This window comes from Tubulanus polymorphus, chromosome 3 (assembly GCF_964204645.1).
Source record: "Tubulanus polymorphus chromosome 3, tnTubPoly1.2, whole genome shotgun sequence".
Lineage (NCBI taxonomy): Eukaryota > Metazoa > Nemertea > Palaeonemertea > Tubulaniformes > Tubulanidae > Tubulanus > Tubulanus polymorphus.
In genome coordinates this window covers 9247900-9263618 of record NC_134027.1, presented here as the reverse complement: position 1 = coordinate 9263618, position 15719 = coordinate 9247900, and positions in this window count along the sequence as shown.

Genomic DNA, 15719 nt, shown 5'->3' with positions numbered 1-15719 from the left:
AATCAATCTTTTTACATTTAATCACACATTATTTGCCTCTTATATATCGTATTTCGTCGCTTAAGTGTTGAATATTTTTGTCGACTGATCGATGATGAAATGCACATACACACCTGTTTCGTACTCCTCAACGATGATTCTGGATACCGAGCCCCACGTTAATGTTCGTATGGCCGCGGAATCTTCGTGGCTGATTTCCAAGCTTAGAACCGTATCGCCTTTTACAAGACCGTTGCAGGTTCCACTCACTGTAATGAGAATTTCAGAAAATACAAACGGAGTGGAAATTTTTGAAATCCTATTTTCGGAAATTGCCGATAGGAACACAAACACGCGGTTCACATTTGCTGTGATGTAGTGTGTTGCGTTCAAGTTTGACCGCTGCGTTTTGCAGAATATCAATATGGGAATGCATGGGCCTTGACACACATGCTCCGCATCTCTGCGTCATGCTGTCAAAACTCAGCCACCTTAACCGCATGCATGCGTCTCTAGCTTGAGTACTTTTCTTAAACAATCAAACCTACTGACGACGTTTCTGGCTGTTGCATTCGAGGTTTCGAACCCCACAGCTGACACTATAGCGGACGGTTGTGAACACGGCAGACTGTTCAATTTAAACGTTAACCCCGTCCACATCATCGTCGGACTGTTTACGTAAAAGAGACCCAAAGTGGCAATCAAAGTCACCCGCACGACAGTCGTGTCACTTTTCTTTCTAAAGGTCAGGTTCTGAAATGAAAATTTGAAGTGAAACCTTCGTAATTTTTTTACTATGTAATACAATTTTGAGAAGTTAAATGAATTCATTCATCCATTGATTCATTCGTGGAGATATGGGGCACAAAATCAATTCAAAGATCAAAACTTTATAGGTATTAAAAAACCATCTTTGAATGCGATGTCAGATCATCGATGTCATCGATTGTAAACGACGCCATATGTCGATATAAAAAGAGGCGTTAAAATCTATTTCTTACGTATTGTTGGATGTGGCCAGATGATTCGTTGGAGGGTAAGTCGAAACTTGTTGAACTTGTCAATACCTTGTGAAAAATATTCCGCAAACTAGGGGAGTCTAAAATGATAAATGCATTCCGCAGACGAACTCAACGATTGTCGTCAGTGTATATATTCATGTGAACAAAAGTCTTTGAAATTTCTTACCGTTTGTGACCAATTCTTCTACAGTCATTCGGGTGTTCGTGTAGTTCCTTGTCGTAGCCATATCCATAGGATAAGATGCACAGTTCCCCAAACACAGAGAAATGTTTACTAAACCATTAGGAATCTGGTCTTCGCAGATGCCTCCGACTAGATAATTGAAGAAATGGTTAACATCTAGATGACTTAATCGCTTATTACTTTCAATGGTTTGTAAAAATTCATGATTTCTATACTTCATAAGGCATGCACCTGTATGTGGCAACGTCATCTCAATGTTCGCTCCGCTCTGAAAGTATACCATGTCTATAGGACCCGGATTTGTGCACGATTTACCGTTCAACTTTACGTAGAATCTGGCACATTTTTCGGTGGTGGTCTGCTGGTCTAAGATACCGATGGTTATCGACCATTTCACGTACAGAACAGACGTCGCTTCTCTCTTCGTAATCAATTGAGTCTGTTAGAAAAAGAATAACAATCTAGTGAAGTCGGGAGCAAATTCCATCATTGCCTATTCAAGAAAAACAACTTAGATAGTCATTGCAGAATCTGAGATGAAGGTCTTGAGGAATACAAATGAAACAAAATCACAGACAAAAAAGCAAAATAAAATCACAGGCAAGAATAGTAAAATTGAAGTACATATTTCTCAATTCCTTTATATTTCGGACCAAACAGACAAGATTCATTGTCCTAAAATACTGGCTTAAATCCCATCATGTAGATACCTAGCCCTAGTCTAGGAACGAATCAATTTCTATAGTTAATGAATAATGATGATTTATTTACTTATGATATGTACAACATTATTGATATAAGTTCTTTAGATATAATTTCATGAATAAATAGGTACATGAGTATAAATGAAAACTTAAAGCTCTAGGGGCGGTACCTAATAGGGGGATTGTCCTGTGACAAAAGGAATTGATAAACTTAATGATAACTAGATATGGAGTTAGTAATAACTATGTGACAGTTGTAATCGTAGTATTACCGATATTTCCCTCTCGTTTTGGCTGCTTGATACTAGTCCAATAGATCGATATGTAATATATTTCGGACTGTACGATTTGTATACCTGAAATTCAGAAAACGTCGAAAAACCATTATACAATTTATAGAATTATGCGATTTCAAGAAGAAGCCTGCATAGTAGAAGAAAGCTTCACTCGCAGTTATATCACTAACTACCTGAATTGCTTTCAAATAGAATCATTATCGACGATTCGTAGTTTGTAAATTCGTGAAAGCTAGCGACCTTTACTCGCAGTTAAATCACTTACTACCTGAATTGCTTTTAGATAGAATCATTAAAACAACAAGTTCGTAGAATGTAAATTCACGAAAACACACTACATAAAAAGCACGGTGACACTGAGAAGGAAGGCAGCGAAGGTTAAAAAAGCAAAGGAGCGTGATAGTAAAAACTTATTTGCTTGAAACGACAACAAAACATACACAACGATGTTAATTCATCAATGATTGACGATGAGAACAACGGGATCTAATCGAAAGTTGGTGTTTCGCTCTCCTTAAAAACACGTTACCGACACACGCCATAACGATCCATCCAGTTAGTGGCACCTCCGCGCGCGTATCGCATTACCGCAATCGGAATGAAGATAAACATAAGCGTACGACGGGCGAGGACTAGAAAAGCAAGCCATTGAATAACCCTGGTGCAGCGAATGCGTATTTTTTTTAAATCGCTCTTTTCTTTATTTCGATCGGTGAGCGTTGGCTCTATCTAAAACGGTGCATTCGAATGAATTCATTTTAAGGTCGACGAAAAGCGTTTGGAGCATGCCGATGGCGAGAATTTTACTTTCACATGTTCCAAGTATACTGGGCAGACACCGTTTAGAGCACGAACGTAGAACGTCAGTGTAAAATGTTCTAAAATAATAATTCATATAATAATCTTGATAATTCTCAATGATAAAACTTTGAATGTTCTGTCCACATATGATAACGCGAAAACATTCTATCGTCGCTGAATCGAGCAGAGTATAAAATAAAAAATCCCGTGCAATACACCATGCAAATAATTTATAAAAATATATATTTTTGCACGGAATTGTCTTATTTGAAAGGTTGGAATCAGCCACCATAACATTCAGATGGACGTTTGTTTAGAACAGATATGATAATGGAGAAAAAAGTAGTTTGGTGACTTGGCAAATTGGTTAATAATTAACCAATTTGCCAAGTCACCAAACTTCTACGTTGCCAACATGCCATGAATTAATGGACCGTTGTGTAATATCTAATCTAGTAAACAGCAATTTCAGATTTTTAGAGTCTATAATCAATTTAATTAAGAATTATATTAGGTCTTTGTGTTCATTTCACATTTAGGATATTGTACTTACGGCTTGTTTTTCCATAAGCGTACACATGCGAAGGGTTTTGTCGTATGTGAAGCAATTGCAGCCCTCACGCGCGGAGCAATCACGGGCGCACCGAATCTTCGAAACGGATGAAAATGATGACATATTATTCACTTCCGTGTTATTATCGACGCTCACTGTTTTAAAATGACAGTTAAGAGGCCGCGAAGACGTTCCGTTCAAGCACGTTTGTTGACAAACCTCGTTAGACGCACACGAGATGGTTCCTTCGCAGAAATATAGAAAAACAACAGCCAGTTTCCATTCCCGACGCCACATCTTAAAGGAATTTTATTTACGTTAGGAAATAGAATGTTTCTTGAGAGCCAGCGTACTTTATCTACCACGTGATCCGCTCACTGAGTAACCTCGTGGCGATTCAGTCCGACTGAGTTTCTAGACGATGTGTTGTTAAAAAAGTTCTCTTATTAAAAAGTTCTATCAACTGACGAGATTATTCACACATCTTGAATTACTATAATCAACAAAATTTAACCAGGATGGAAGCAGTTTGTTTTAACGTTAAGAATTCATTTGAGTATATGCTTTTTACGAAGCATCGCAGAGGGCTGACACAAACCTTTTTGACCCCAGTATCCTAATTCTTTAGTACCTAGGATACTGCGGCCAAAATCATTTTGTGCCAGGCCCCCGTGGAAAGCATGGCTACGTACTCAGTGACACAATATGATGTTTGATATTTTTATCCAAAACGGTTTCGTAGTTTCGAAACAAGAATGAAAACATCCTACTAAAGAAAGTGAGTGAAATTAGAATCAGATAATCACTTACTCTTTTCAGTAACGATGAGTGAGTTTAAAACGTTGAGTTTCCAATGGAAAAAGGTACGCGGTGTCGTTTGCTTGCGTATTTGCCTCGGTTCGTATGACAAGTTTTTACGGCGATGTTTCGCGATGCAGTTATGCGCAGTAACGGTGTTATTTCAGCACAATTACAGCTATCGCATTACATACGCATCCCACCCGACGTTGAAATGTTTTTGTGTGACGTGAACAGCTCCGACTCTTGCGGAGAAATGTCATATCGTAACACAAAAAATAACAGATAGAATGTGTAACGTTCGCATGATCTAAATCTGCCTAATTCTTTTTTACATTGAAACAAAATATCGAAAACACTTTTTCCCAAAATTTTGCAAATTAATAATAGATTTATGTATGAATCGGCGTGGGAAAGGGAGTGGGAGCTAAGTGCGTATTTCTATTGTATTTTACTTTTAAAAACATAACTTATTATCATTGTTCCTGCTCTGAACTAACGTCGAATGAAAGTTATTCACGTAATCGAGAATTGGTTTTAACCTTTTATTTGCGAAAATTGGCGCTGAAGGATCTGGCATTGGCGAAGCAGGGACACGGTGGCTGGCGCACGCTACGATTCACAGCGTTGTTAGATTCAGTTCTGTCAACGTAACGAAATGCTAGATGGCAGCTACAACGCGGCGATGTTTATTCCAGTTCGCAACGTGGCTGGTTTTCAGTTCACGACGAGAAGTGAGAAGAAAATGTATCTTTCATTTTTTTCAAATACTGATGTACATCCAACATATTGATAGTGCAGCAAACTGTCAAAATGACAACGAAATTACAGTGTGATTAGATAGTGTTGTCTTGTTTTGCATTGCACAAATGTGTTATTTTCCTAAAAACCTCATATCCATCGGAGCATTTATATCAAGATAATTAGATTTTCGAAAAAATATCGTGGATCGAATTCCCTTTCTATTTTCTCCCACGCGTATAGTATACTACAATTGTCCGTCATAATCGGCGAAACCTTGGAAGAAATCTTCCGCTCGTGCAGAGGTGTTTTACCGGCGAGAGCTTATTTACTTAAAAACCAGTAATTTCCGCCGCAGCGTCTAGTGGCGAGTCATGTCCACCGGCAATCAGACATCACCGGAAATGACGTCCACTACGACTAGACTGCACCGCTCATATACAATGCAACCAGCGTAAGGCCGTTTTTGTGGTATCAGATTATCGGTGACTGTAGTGATTTCTAAGTTGTAACCATTCTTTCGAAACGAAATCTCAATGAAGCTGTATTGCCTTGAAATCATTCCCGTTTTGGTAAGAAATTTGATCCACTTATCAAATTCAATGGTTATCAGCCGAAGGTGAAAAGTTATTGGGTAGAAGTGTATATAGATGTATTTGAGCAACGTTTCGGTTAAAGACTAATATACGAATACACTTCTATTCAAGAACTTTTAATATTCGGCTGAATTATTGTGATATCCCTCGTATATTCATCTCACGATTGCACGGATATCGTGTATCTTCTCGACGTAACTGTATTCACAGGCAAACTTTTACAACGAGTTTACAACGCGTGCTTGTCTTATCTATGGTGGCTGATAAGGGCCATGAAAATATTTCAAGATGAAAAAATTATTTCGTCATGAAAAATAAATTACTATCGAAAAATATTCCTGAGTGAAAATAATTTCGTCATGAAAAATAATTTTCCATCGAAAAATATTTCTTGAGTGTAAAATGATTTTGTCATGAAAATAATTTTCTATCGAAAAATATTTCGCGAGTGAAAATAATTTCGCTGTGAAAAAATAAATCGCCATCGAAATATATTTTGTGAGTGAAAATATTTCCATCAGAAATATTTTCCTATGTCTAAAAATATCTGCTGTAAAAATAATTTCGGGTTTTCACGTTTTCGCGCGCTCTATATCGATTGCGCTACAACTAGGGCGCAGCGGTGTTTGTACCGTTAAGTATGTAGTGTGTATGTAGTGTGTTGAACGGGACATCAAGTATAAAAAGATGTCTTAGTTTTCGATCCTACGGCTACTGCAACTTGTGTTGATCGGCGGAGTCCACTACATTGACCGAAATATTTATTTCTTGATGGACACTAGGATGTTGATGGAGGTGTGAGGAGGAATCACAATCAAGAGCCCTAATTTTGTATCAAAACCAAAGCTTTACCCATGTTCCCTGATTCATGTGTGAATGAGAGCCGTGCGGTATCCCCTATGATATGCACGCTGTTTGTACCACGAGAGGGCTAGAAGCATAGATGAAATAAGATCAGGTATATACGGTTCAATCGACAGGCGCGCTTACGCGTGCGCTAGCGGAAAACCCCACAATTATTGTTACACTGCAAAAATATTTTAGTCGTCGGAATATATTTTGAAGGAAGGCGATTTATTTTTCATTGCGGAATTATTTTTACTCGGCATATGTTTTGAAGGGAAGAAAATTATTTTTGCTTACGAATATATTTTGATGGAAATTTATTTTTCACAGTGGAAATTATCTTTACTCACGAAATATTTTTCGATGGAAATTTATTTTTCATGAAATTATTCTGACTCACGAAATTACGGAAGCCCCTAGGTGACATACGAGAAAATTTTTTTCACAATTTCGACTTATTATGTCTTTAAGTCGAATTTCGACATAATAAGTCGAATTTCGCGTTAATTAAGTCGAAATTCGACTTATTATGTCGAAATTCGACTTATTATGTCGAAATTCGACTTAAGTCGAAATTCGACTTAACAAGTCGAAATTATGAAAAAAATTATCTCATATGTCACCTAGGGGCTTCCGTACGAAATAATTTTTGATGGAAATTTATTTTTCATGACGAAATAATTTTTTTGTCAGGAAATATTTTCATGGCCCTTATCGGCCACCATACTTATCTGATCTCTTACAATATTCTTTAACCAAACTAAGAAAAGATTAGGTATCTTAGTCTGTTACACAAACGGTGATTAACATGATCACCAACGGCCATTTGTTATCACCATGCACGTACAAAACGTACATGTTACTATATTATGCGGCCTGTGAAGTGATTACACAAACTTTCCAAGACGAGTGATGTCTCGGCAGATCTTCATCAAAGCAGCTTCTAGGCACGGGCGTCTAAGGATTTTACAAGTCGCTTTTCTATGTCGGTCACATCCCATTAATTTTTGCCGAATACATGTCGCTTTTATTTTTTTAGTTCGCAAAAAAGTCTGCGGATTGGCCGCCTTGCGTAAGATAATGGCCGACACATTTCGCATCGTAATCTGCGGACGTAATCTTATCTTTATTTCGTTCTCCTTAACCCGGTACATTAGCAAGCGGAATAAAGTGGTTTGCGAGAGCCAGGGGAGCCAAGTCGTGCCGAGAAAGCGACATGCAATCTTGTTACGCAATCCGCTCTATTTGGTACTCTTATCGTTAATACGCCTTATTGCCATAACTCCGGACGTCGGGAGCCTTTCGAATCACCGCCGGAAACTGTAATCGAAACAAACAACGTGATCTCGGCGGCGGGCGGTGCAGCGTTAGCACGAAGTGACACACGATCGGGGCCGATCGAATCACGATTATCTCATATAGTTAAAAAAGAAACAAAACCTGGTCGAACCCCTGATCCAAACAGTCAGTTTTTTTTCGCGTTTAGCTAGTTATTATCGACGCGTATAGGAACATACGGATCGAATACAGGTATATCAAAACCATCTGTTTAAGGTTAATGCGGAATTTGTCGATGAGAAATTGATATTACCGATCATTCACGCTTCGCGATTGACAGCTAATAATTTGCTGATTAGCGAGGCATTTGCGTCGTTGTCACCGGCAGTAGCCTTGACGAACGCGCAACCGACGTCCATTCACCAACTACGTGTGCTACTTTTTAAATATTCTCAAATAGCGGAATTGCGTATTTTCTAACGCCGTCCGACCTTGTTTAGTAATCATATTCTCGGTAAGAAAAATGATTGAATCATAATTCATTACGCTGGTTTTGTATACGAGTCGGAAAACTGTCAACGGCTATCAAGAGTCGCGGTGTTTGATAAAAATACGAATCGATATTTCGAAGAAGAATTTACCAATGACTCTGCTTTAGATCGAATTTGCTTCTTTGGGGCCCCTCAATTGATATCACAACATTTAATCATATTCTGTATGTACATCCACTATATAATTTGTATAACTTGTTATAATTTCTTTTTGAATAAAGATCTGCTATATAGCGAGCTTGGAGTATATAACTACTGTAGACTGTACAGTATCTGATCTTTTTGGACCGTAAAAAATGTGTCTGACTCGACCGGTCCGAGTAATATACGAGTTGAATGTTACGTATTTCTTAAATAGTGTCACAAACATATATATTTCAACAACCATCAGCCGAGTTGAACGGTTACCCGAGTTGATGCGAGTTGATCCGACTGGGGTGGAGTATACTGTATATTGAGTTATATAACCTAGATAACTGTACCCATAACTCCCATGTTTTTTGTTTTCATTGTAAAAGTTCCCTAGTTCCCAGTCGTCAAATCGAGATCGTATTGGGGATCATGAAATGCACGATAGCGGAACAAAAGTCTGACGAGCGTTTTACGACGTGATTTCCACGATGGTCGTGAATGACCCCCTGGCCTCATAAATGAAGACGAACTGGATGAGGGAATTACCTCAGATATGAGAATGTTTGACATCCGATAGGGAGCAAGAACCGACGACGGATATACGACCGGTTCATTCCGGTCACGTCTGTCAATAACTACGTTGTCTCATTACGTATAAAAACGATAGCTTCGCAATTTATTCAGTTGACATATCCGATTTTGAATGACATTCGTTCATCGTTTTAATCGATGCGTGCCATCATCGTTTGTTCGTTGTTCGTTGATTCTGACTTTTACACACACCAGCAGCTGTTGCAAGCATTTATATTTATGAACACCGTTCGTTTCGCAGATACATTCATGGTGATACCATGACTTAGGACACCAGTGCTAGAATATCCACACTCTGACCCTGAGAACCGAATGATAAGTTTAAAACCTATATGCGAGTATTAGTACCCTTCATCTGACGGTTGTACGAAAGGGCTTTTTATAAAAAGAATCACATTTTAACTACGGAAATTGAAATGTGATTTCCGAGCTTTTGTATGTAAACTTCGAACAGTTGAATCTTTTGATACGAGGTTCAAACATTTCAACGTGATTAAAAGGTTTGTGTCGCAATGAAAACCGATAATTACGACTTTTGCAACGCGGCGAATGCTTTTGCCGATGAGAGGTTTGAAAGGAAATCAGCTTTTACAATTAATTATCGGTGACTGGTGCCGTTGCTGCTGCATTGATCAAGCGCCAATCGGCGTTTTTTTCTTGTTCTGTTAGCTGACACACCAAAGGTTTATGCGACATCGTTTGTGATTTGAGAAGATTAAACGCATTTTGAGAAAATCGATACCCATACTTTTCAAACGAATCAGTCATACGTGTGGGGAAGCGCTGTTGTGTCCCGTTAGGGTTACACAACCCTAACAGTACAGTAAGTGTATACTATCTGGTTAGGTAGATGGGTTTTTTTCACAAGTAAACATAGTTGAATTTGAAAAAAACACTTATGAATCAGTTGACAGATATCTAAACAAAAACACGGACGGATTTATAAATCGCCATAGCTGATTTTGGATAAATTTTGGATTCGGACATTTCAGAGAAAAACAAATCTTCATGTTAGTTGTTACAAAGGAACGATTTCAATATTTGTGAAATACTTCATATTGTCGAAACATCATCGTCTTATTAACACCAGTCATAAAGAGCACGCGAATATCATCATTATATTATAGTTAAAAGGTTCATTGCCTTTATTCCGGCCGTATTTTTGTCGTCGATATAGCAGTTGTTAAGTAAGTATACGGTAGACCCGAACTAACGATAAGGTATTGCTCATTTTTGCATCGGAAATTATCCATTATTTGACGTGTCCCCGCTGTTCGAGGATGGTATAATTATCGACATGAACCATCATTATACAGAAGCGAATAACGGGGTACACCTACATTGCAAATGCCACTCCTATCTGAAGCTCCAACACGTAGGTTCTTAACTCTTTGCACGGTTTTCTGCAAAAAGATAATGGCATTTAACTGCTTAGATCAGATCATAGGCGTAAGGATAAGTGGCACCATCCCTGTCGAACAGATTCTAGGGTTGATAAGGACGAGAACCTACGGAAGTGAATTGCGGCCACATGAAAATTTATTCATTGTAGAAATTTCGACTTCGAAAATCGAAATTTCGACTTACTATACTCAAAATTTCGACTTTTAATCTCGAAATTTCGAAACTTTGCACCCTTTCGACGAATTGTTCGGTCACTTAGAATGACGTTATCGTGCTTGAAGGCAGTATCGTATTTCGGCATTATTTAAACCTAACTTGAAGAGAGAACGACAAAACTGATCTCGTTGTGCCATAGTGTGAATTTTACATTTTATGAAAAAGTCGAAATTTCGAGTTTCAAATTCAAAACATCGACTTAAGAAAAATATCATGTGGCCACAATGCTCTGCCATGATTGGAATGAGACGCTGGCATGCGACCATCAAATGAAATTCGCTACTCAATGATAGTAAACTATAGATGACGCAGTGACGCGAGATTACCGTTCGCCTGTCACTCATGCGTCAAACTCGCCGATAAAGAGTGCAATTTTCTAATTTTGCGACACATACTGCCTGTTTTATGAAAGCGCGCGTCATTTCTAATTAATGTAACGCGTCGAAATAATGGAAGCTCTCCAAGGGCTTCGTAACGCGGCGCGCGTATTTCGTTATCCGATAGAAAATCGTGATTAACCAATTTTTTGCCACACCTTAGAAGATTCATCAGTTGGAAGACCGGGAAGTATCATGTGTACGTCAAAATGAGTTCGCTCGGTGTATCATAGGGTTTTTCAAACGGGCTTACTGATTTTGTTCGTGAAATCGTGAGTTTCCGCTATAAGCGCAAATTAGCTTCATAGACGTTGATGAGTCTTTCATATTTGGTAAAATCCGATCAAATGTTGACGAGCAGAAACTGTTGCCCGAAATATCTTCCATGCACTGACGAACAATAAGCCATTTCCAAAGCCTTTTATTACTTTAATCTTGAACGAAACAGGCAAGTAAGATATGAATCATTTATGGTACCAGTAATACACGGGAAAAGAAGATACGAAGATAAAAAGAAGTGAACATGAAATATTTATATGTTTGTGGTATCCTAAAAGAATGAAGATTAACGGGTGTTTATTAGGATTTCAAAAGTGAGCAAGCTCGTCATTTAGATTTTCTTGCTAGTTTTTGTTCTCAAAAATACATTGAAAACTGACACACAAATATTCACTAAATGTTGTATGCGCTGTGTAATGCCCAATGTTTACTGCAACTAGAAACGATTCTTAAAAACGCAATATTCATTTGGCGGATCGAGGCTGAAAGATACAGGGTTCACCTCATATGGAAAGGGAACTTTGTAGTCGTGGCAGCCATCCTGGCGAGCGCCGTGGGCGTGATATGCTTGCAGAGGGGCCTGGGGGTCCTCGCCAAGAAAATTTGAAAATATACGTACATTTTGATGCAATTTTAGTGCATATTACTGCTCTTAGCAGTACTTTTGACTTTCATATTAGATCAGTGTCGGGTGAAATCTTTCCCCTGTGATTTCTAATAGGGCACTTTGTCAGTAAAGGGGGTTTCAACCCCTCCGGATCCGCCTTGATAACCGTGCGTCTTATCGTCGGATTGTAGCCGAAAGGCGTCAGACGTACTACAATTATCCAATTCAACACTCATGGCAAAATCGGCCCTAGACCTAAAAAGCTATGGACATAAATGCGGATTTATGTAAGCATATTTCCGCCATTAGCAGAAAAGTTCGGTATACTCGTTGCCTCCTGAGGATAGAAAAGATCAACCTTCAGAGGACTCAACGGCTTATCAGTCAGTGTCTGATTCTGTTCTAAAATGCGATTACAGATGCGCAGTCTTATCGTCAGCTCACGTTATGCATTCGTTTTTTTGGACATTAAGTGTTTTTCTTTAGTGCTTCGCTAATTCCTCATCAAACGGATAAACCAATGCATCAGCCTTGAGTGTCCAATGGTAGTTGGAATCTGTTGGGCGACCAGCGACAAATTCAAAGGGACAATCTTCTGCGCATTTCATAGCTGTCGTAGCAGAATTCTTTTTATCGTAATTTCAATGCCAAGCCGTATGAGATTGATTAGAACTATTGTCATTAAGTTTTCCAATTACTGGCTGGTTTTTAGGACACGCGTCCGCGAAGTCAACGTACATTCAGTACAAGCAATGCTGAGCGACAAGACGCAATGTAAGTTAATGGACACAAACCACCAATCGGTAGAAGGAATGTACTGTCTACGGTCGAATAATAACCACGAACACATATCTTGTAATACCCCAGATTACACATCGATTGTAAGAGTTTAGAAACACTAATGTTATTCCCATTATAACCATTATTCCCATCATTTATTTTTTTCTTCCACACAAGAATCTTAAAAGATTGATATCTGCATTTGTAATCTAGATACTCCTTACCAAGAAGACTTCACTGACTTTCAAAATTAGTATATTTTTTTCAAACTTGGTAGTGCATTCGACAAATGTTAATATATTTTAAATCAACGGAACACAAATAAAACACGGTACACAGGTACTTTTATCTAATAACGCTAGAGGCCCTGTAAGATTAGTTCATATTCTTTCCACTAAGGGTTAATATAGTAAAAAGCCTGTAATCTCAGTTAATAACTTTAGCCAATTTGCAGGAACTCTTTATCGCTGCTTTGTTATTCATAATTCTTTTCTCACAGCACAGAGATACGTTTCATCAGCTTCATTACCCCGCAGTTGTTCAGTTGAATTCTGGCTCGAAATCAGTCCATGCGTGACAGGAACTAAGTGACTTGAGGAACCACATGGGTCATCGGTACTATTCGCTGGTTGCAAGGATAATTGGTTTTAATCGCGCCGCTGTCAGTTGGAAAAACGTTGCAAAAAGCGCGTGAACGCACAGACCCCCAAAGGGTACGCCGCTCACCAAACTGCTTCCTTTTCGTATTGGTTACGAAAAAATTTGTATCGTTTTCATTGACAAAGTACACGCTGAGATCGTGGACGCGGCGGCAATTTCAGCCATTTAGCCGGCAAAGCAGAAAGGTGCGTTAATGAATACGTCATGCCGTGTCGAACTCGTTTCATGTTCCTTTTTAACCGACGTTTGTGACCATAACGCATAGTATCAAAACATCCGGTTAATTCATCGTCGAATACGGCGCCGTATCGTACTATAGAAACGAACATGTTATTCGCGATGTTGAGTTCGGAACATGGCTATTTCCATATTTTCTTCCTGGAAATATCTATATTTCGTTTTCTGGAATGCTGCTTAGCCGTGAATACGCAAGCCGACTTTTCATTTTCATATACACTAATTACTCTTATGTATGGTGGCTGATTCGGGCCATATCGAACATTTCCTGATATGCAAATGAGGGCGCCAGAACGCCAAAACGAACTTTTTTGGCAATGATTCTTTGTTTAGGTGCGCCAAATCAGGATACCCGTTAAAAATGGATTTTCTTAAGGAGAATTCTACGTTTTTTCGTTTTTGCGTTCTGGCGCCCTCGTTTGCATATCAGGAATTTACGTGATGGCCCGAATCAGCCACCATACTTATGGCATAAAAGTTGTAATTTAGGACGTAAGATAAACCTATTATTAATCAACTACTCCATTTCATAGGACATGTTTCAGAAATTCTCATGAAAAGTGTTTGTTCAATTATCTGATCGGGTTTGCCATATAGACTCTCTCAATCGACGATGCCATGGGTAGACCTACTCTGGTGATACATCGACTGCGAACAGACGATGTGTTTCTGAATGAGCCGTATCTGACGAACTTCGACAGGAGGAATTCAGTGACGGTGGCAACAACGTTTGAGAATTGACAGCTTGCGCGGTTTAGCGATTTCATAGGAAGCTCGTCATCAAACGCGAGTGAGTAAAACATTTTCTGACGTGTGTAACATTCAAACTCCGTTCATCAGCGTGAAAATCCGTGCGGGGATTTCAATTCGATTTGATGTTACGATTCCATTTGCCCATTACACGCATGAACGGTCGACGTTTCGATGGACGTTTTGGGATTGCGCATGGTTAGATTTTGCAGACGGTTTTTTCCACGCTGTCGACCTTTAAATATACATCATTTGTCTGTTCATCGACCCGGGACGTTAAGCATTGCCATTGAATGATAATCAAAATAATTTCCGCATTTTTTTCTAATCCATTGCTCATTGTACGGTCGATATTTTGCAAATAGTGGGATTACTTAAATTCTGAAATGGTGGGCTTCCTTTGTTTGTAAATTAGTTTATTCTCGCACCGCATTCTTGGTTTAAACAACGGAAAAAAGTCTAATGCGATGTATTCATTCGTTATGGCCTGACTATTCATCATCTAGTGAGCACCATCGTTGTTTTGATGATGGGGGGGGGGGTGGTGGGGGGTTGGGGGCAAATGTTATATTTGACTTCTCCAGTGGATTTGACCGAATAGTTTCTCGCACAAGAAAACCAAACCAACTAAAAATGGACCGATTAATTTTTTTATCGTGCCTCTAGCCGCGTACAGAAATTGTTTTAAGTGTATCCCGAATCAGCCACCATAGATTTGTACCTATCACTGGAATTTACTGATTCTGCAAAAACGTAGTCTTGAATGCAGGTTTATCATGACATATTATCAACCAATCAATCAATTGTGAAAATAGGCAAAATTGTTTGAACGATCAACGTCTCGATTAGATAACATCTCCACTAGACTCCCTTAGCAGGTTCGACGAATCAAAATTTCATGTGGAGCCCGGATGGACAACGATTTCGTGTTAGTGTCCAGCGCCTCATAAATCAATGTCTGCCATGAATATTTGCTGAACATACTGTTCGACGTCTTTATTATGTAGGGCAATAACATCCGTACTCAGAAAGAAGTCGAATTCGCTACCGATTGAAAGAAAGAGCATAAGGTTCAAGCGCCTTACTGATTGGAATACAAAATATATCGCGACACCCCCGTGTACAGAATATGGGATATCTGTCTAATGAACAACGGGCTGAAAGCTTCGCTCGTTAGCCCCGACGCCATTCGAATTTCTTATAGTTCCTCCTTAAGATGACTGTCACGATTTTGTCTCAGAATCTATACGCATGACCCGGCTCGTTTTTCAGAACGTTATCGAGGATAAAAGTCGACCGAAATAGTAAGACATTTTGAGTGGAATAATCATTGCGCG